Here is a 6,000-nt window from a genome sequence, read left to right as displayed (position 1 = left end):
AAAAGGAGAGACCAGGAGAAAATACTTGAAGAGAAAATAGTCGAAAACTTCCCTAAAATGGAGAAGGAAATACTCATCCATGTCCAAGAAAGCCAGAGAGTCCCAAACAGGATAAACCCAAGGCAAAACACCCCAAGACACATATTAATCACATAAACAAAGATCAAACCCAAAGAATAAATATTAAAAGCAGTAAGGGAAAAACAACAAATAAACACACTAGGGGATTCCCATTAAGGATAACAACTGATCTTTCAAGAGAAACTCTTTAGGCCAGAAGGGAATGGCAGGACATACTTAAAGTGATGCAAGTGAGAAACCTACAGCCCAGATTACTGTACCCAGCAAGGATATCATTCAAATATGAAGGAGAAATCAAAAGCTTTACAGACAAGCAAAAGCTGAGAGAATTAAGCACCATCAAATCAGCTCTCCACCAAATGCTAAAGGATCTTCTCTAGGCAGCAAACACAGAACGGGTGTATGAACTTCAACCCAAAACAATAAAGTAAATGGCAATGGGATCATACTTATAAATAATTACCTTAAATGTAAATAGGCTGAATGCCCCAACCAAAAGACAAAGATTGGCTGAATGGATACAAAATCAAGACCCCTATATATGTTGTCTACAAGAGGCCCACCACGAAACAAGGAACACATACAGACTGAAAGTGAAGGGCTGGAAAAAGATATTCCACACAAATAGAGACCAAAAGAAAGCAGGAGTAGCAATACTCATATCAGATAAAATAGACTTTAAAATAAAGGCTGTGAAAAGACATAAAGAAGGTCACTATATAATGATCAAAGGATCAATCCAAGAAGAAGATATAACAATTATAAATACATATGCACCCAACATAGGAGCACCACAATATGTAAGACAAATGCTAACAAGTATGAAAGGGGAAATTAACAATAACACAGTAATACTGGGAGACTTTAATACCCCACTCGCACTTATGGATAGATCAACTAAATAGAAAATTAACAAGGAAACACAAACTTTAAAGGATATAATAGACCAGTTAGACCTGACTGATATCTATAGGACATTTCACCCCAAAACAATGAATTTCACCTTTTTCTCAAGTGCACTTGGAACACTTCTCCAGGATAGATCACATATTGGGCCATAAATCTAGCCTTAGTAAATTCAAAAAAAATTGAAATAATTCCAAGCATGTTTTCTGACCACAATGTGATAAGATTAGATGTCAATTACAGGAAAAAAAAAATCTATTAAAACTTCCAACATATGGAGACTGAACAACACGCAGCTGAATAACCAAAAAATCTCAGAAGAAATCAAAATATGCATAGAAATGAATGAAAATGAAAACACAACAACCCCAAACCTATGAAGTGAAGTGAAGTGAAGTGGCTCAGTCGTGTCCCATGGACTGTAGCCTACCAGGCTCCTCCCTCCATGGGATTTTCCAGGCAAGAGTACTGGAGTGGGCTGCCACCATTTCCTTCTCCAGGGGATCTTCCTGACCCAGGGATCGAACCTGGGTCTCCCGCATTCCAGGCAGACGCTTTAACCTCTGAGCCACCAAGGACCCCAAAACCTATGGGACACTGCAAAAGCAGTGCTAAGGGGAAGGTTCACAGCAATACAGGCTTACCTCAAGAAACAAGAAAAAAGTCAAATAACCTAACTCTACACCTAAAGCAACTAGAAAAGGAAGAAATGAAGAACCGCATGGTTAGTAGAAGGGAAGAAATCTTTAAAATTGGGGCAGTAATAAATGCTAAAGAAACAAAAGAGACCATAGCAAAAATCAACAAAGCCAAAAGCTGGTTCTTTGAGAAGATAAATAAAATGGACAAACCATTAGCCAGACAAATCAAGAAACAAAGGGAGAAAAATCAAATCAACAAAATTAGAAATGAAAATAGAAACCAATACAATATTATAAAGTAACCTCCAAAAAATAAATAAATTTATTTTAAAAAAAAGAAATGAAAATGGAGAGATCACAACAGAGAACACATAAATACAAAGGATCAAAAGAGACTACTATCAACAACTATATGCCAATAAAATGCACAACTTGGAAGAAATGGACAAATTCTTAGAAAAGGACAACTTTCCAAAACTGAACCAGGAAGGAATAGAAAATCTTAATAGACCCATCACAAGCATGAAAAATGAAACTGTAATCAGAAATCTTCCTGCAAACAAAAGCCCAGGACCAGACCACTTCACAGGTGAATTCTACCAAAAATTTAGAGAAAGGCTAACACCTATCCTACTGAAACTCTTCCAGAAAATTGCAGAGGAAGGTCAACTTCCAAACTCATTCTATGAGGCCACCATCACCCTAATACCAAAACCTGACAGAGATGCCACAGAAAAAGAAAACTACAGGCCAATATCACTGATGAACACAGATGCAAAATCCTTAACAAAATTCTAGCAAACAGAATCCAACATCATATTAAAAAGATCATATATCATGACCAAGTGGGCTTTATCCCAGGGATGCAGGATTCTTCAATATCTGCAAATCAATCAACGTAATACACCACATTAACAAATTGAAAGATAAAAGCCATATGATTATCTCAATAGATGCAGAGAAAGCCTTTGACAAAATTCAACATCCATTTATGATAAAAAAAAAAGCAGGAATAGAAAGAACATACCTCAACATAGTAAAAGCTATATATGACAAACCTACAGCAAACATTATCCTCAATGGTGAAAAATTGAAAGCATTTCCCCTAAAGTCAGGAACAAGACAAGGGTGCCCAGTCTCACCACTACTATTCAACATAGTTTTAAAAGTTTTGGCCACAGCAATCAGAGCAGAAAAAGAAACAAAAGGAATCCAGAGTGGGAAAGAAGAAGTAAAACTCTCACTGTTTGCAGATGACGTGATCCTCTACATAGATAACCCTAAGGACTCCACCAGAAAATTACTAGAGCTAATCAATGAATATAGTAAAGTTTCAGAATATAGAATTAACACACAGAAATCCCCTGCACTCCTATACACTAACGATGAGAAAACAGAAAGAGAAATTAAGGAATCAATTCCATTCACCATTGCAATGAAAAGAATAAAATACTTAGGAATATATCTACCTAAAGAAACAAAAGACCTATAGATAGAAAACTATAAAACGCTGGTGCAAGAAATCAAACAAGACATGCACAGATGGAGAAATATACCATGTTCATGGATTGGAAGAATCAATATAGTGACGATGATTATACTACCCAAAGCAGTCTATAGATGCAATGCAATCCCTATCAAGCTACCAACTGTATTTTTCAAAGAACTAGAACAAATAATTTCACAATTTGTATGGAAATACAAAAACCTCGAATAGCCAAAGCAATCTTGAGAAAGAAGAATGGAACTAGAGGAATCAACCTGCCTGACTTCAGGCTCTACTACAAAGCCACAGTCATCAAGACAGTATGGTACTGGCACAAAGACAGAAATATAGATCAATGGAACAAAATAGGAAGCCCAGAGATAAATCCATGCACCTATGGACACCTTATCTTTGACAAAGGAGGCAAGAATATACAATGGAGAAAAGACAATCTCTTTAACAAGTAATGCTGGGAAAACTGGTCAACCATTTGTGAAAGAATGAAACTAAAACACTTTCTAACACCATACACAAAAATAAACTCAAAACGGATTAAAGATCTAAATGTAAGACTGGAAACTATAAAACTCCTAGAGGAAAACATAGGCAAAACACTCTCCAACGTAAATCACAGCAGGATCCTCTATGACCCACCTCCCAGAGTATTGGAAATTAAAGTAAAAATAAACAAATGGGACCTAATTAAACTTAAAAGCTTTTGCACAACAAAGGAAACTTTAAGCAAGGTGAAAAGACAGCCTTCAGAATGGGAGAAAATAATAGGAAATGAAGCAACTGACAAAGAATTAATCTCAAAAATATACAAGCAATTCCTGCAGCAGCTCAATTCCAGAAAAATAAATGACCCAATCAAAAAATGGCCAAAGAACGAAACAGACATTTCTCCAAAGAGGACATACAGATGGCTAACAAACACATGCAAGGATGCTCAACATCACTCATTATCAGAGAAATGCAAATCAAAACCACAATGAGGTGCCATGTCATGCCAGTCAGAGTGGTTGCAATCCAAATGTCTACAAGCAACAAATGTTGGAGAGGGTATGGAGAAAGGAAACCCCATTACACTGTTGGGGGGAATGCAAACTAGTATAGCCACTATGGAGAAGAGTGTGGAGATTCCTTAAAAAACTGGAAATAGAACTCCATATGACCCAGCAATCCCACTGCTGGGTATATACAGCAAGGAAACCAGAATTGAAAGAGACAGGTGTACCGCAATGTTCACTGTAGCACTGTTTACAATAGCCAGGACATGGAAGCAACCTAGATGTCCATCAGCAGACAAATGGATAAGAAAGCTGTGGTACATATACACATTGGAATGTTACTCAGCCATTAAAAAGAATACATTTGAATCAGTTCTAATGAGGTGGATGAAACTTGGGCCTATTATACAGAGTGAAGTAAGCCAGAAAGAAAAACACCAATACAGTATGCTGCTGCTGCTGCTAAGTCGCTTCAGTCATGTCCGAATCTGGGTGACCCCATAGACGGCAGCCCACCAGGCTCCCCCATCCCTGGGATTCTCCAGGCATGAACACTGGAGTGGGTTGCCATTTCCTTCTCCAATGCATGAAAGTGAAAAGTGAAAGTGAAGTCGTTTCCAACTTTTAGTGACCCCATGGACTGCAGCCTACCAGGCTCCTCCATCCATGGGATTTTCCAGGCAAGAGTACTGGAGTGAGTTGCCATTGCCTTCACCAATACAGTATACTAACGCATATATATGGAATTTAGAAAGATGGTAACGATAATCCTATATGTGAGACAGCAAAAGAGACACAGATGTATAGAACAGTCTTTTGGACTCTGTGGGAAAGGGCGAGGGTGGGATGATTTGGGAGAATGGCATTGAAAAATGTATATTATCATATGTGAAACAGATTGCCAGTCCAGGTTCTATGCATGAGACGGTGCTCAGGACTGGTGCATAGGGATAACCCAGAGGGACGGGATGGGGAGGGACGTGGGAGGGGGTGTTCAGGATGGGGAACACATGTACACCCATGGCTTATCCATGTCAATGTATGGCAAAACCACTACAATATTGTAAAGTAATTAGCCTCCAATTAAAATAAATAAATTTATATTAAAAAAAGATCCTGTTTCACATAGCAATCAATCAATCACAAACTACCATCATAGGAAAAAGTGTTGGGGATCCATGAAAGAAAAAATTGATGAGCTAGATTTCATTCCCTTTAAACTTCTGCTCTGTAAAAATATAGCATCAAGAGAACAAGAAGACGAGCCATAGTCTTGAAGAAAATATTATAAAAGATGTATCGGATGAAGACTCTCACCTAAAATATGCAAAGAACCCTTAAAATTAATAAGAAGAAAACCAACATCTAATAAAATATGGACAAAAGATATGAATAGACCTCCCCAAGGAAGATACACAAATGGCAACAAACATATGAAAAGATGCTCCATGTCATACACCATTCAGTTCAGTTCAGTCACTCAGTCTTGTCCAACTTTTTGCAACCCCATGAATTGCAGCACGTCAGGCCTCCCTGTCCATCACAAACTCCCAGAGTTCACTAAAACTCATGCCCATACTGTCGGTGATGCCATCCAGCCATCTCATCCTCTGTCATCCCCTTCTCCTCCTGTCCCCAATCCCCTCCATCATCAGAGTCTTTTTCAATGAGTCAACTCTTCGCATGAGGTGGCCAAAGTACTGGAGTTTCAGCTTTAGCACTATTCCTTCCAAAGAACACCCAGGACTGATCTCCTTTAGAATGGACATATACCATTAGGGAACGGCAAATTAAAAAAAAAAAAAAAAAAAAAAAAAAGCAGATATCTCGACGTGCTTTTTAGAATGGCCATCATCCAAAGGACTGACAACACCAA

The 6,000-nt window shown here is 38.0% G+C and overlaps 1 non-coding gene across 1 annotated transcript; it reads right to left on the bottom strand.

The window, feature by feature from the left end:
* Nucleotides 1-1,492: 1,492 nt before the first annotated feature.
* TRNAS-GGA (transfer RNA serine (anticodon GGA)) lies at nucleotides 1,493-1,565 on the bottom strand. Its single transcript has one exon. It is a non-coding gene; the product is annotated as a tRNA-Ser (tRNA).
* Nucleotides 1,566-6,000: the final 4,435 nt, after the last annotated feature.

Source organism: Ovis aries, chromosome X (genome assembly GCF_016772045.2).
Source record: "Ovis aries strain OAR_USU_Benz2616 breed Rambouillet chromosome X, ARS-UI_Ramb_v3.0, whole genome shotgun sequence".
Taxonomy (NCBI): domain Eukaryota; kingdom Metazoa; phylum Chordata; class Mammalia; order Artiodactyla; family Bovidae; genus Ovis; species Ovis aries.
Note: the sequence above shows the minus strand (reverse complement) of the source record. Positions and strands in the feature narration are given on the sequence as shown.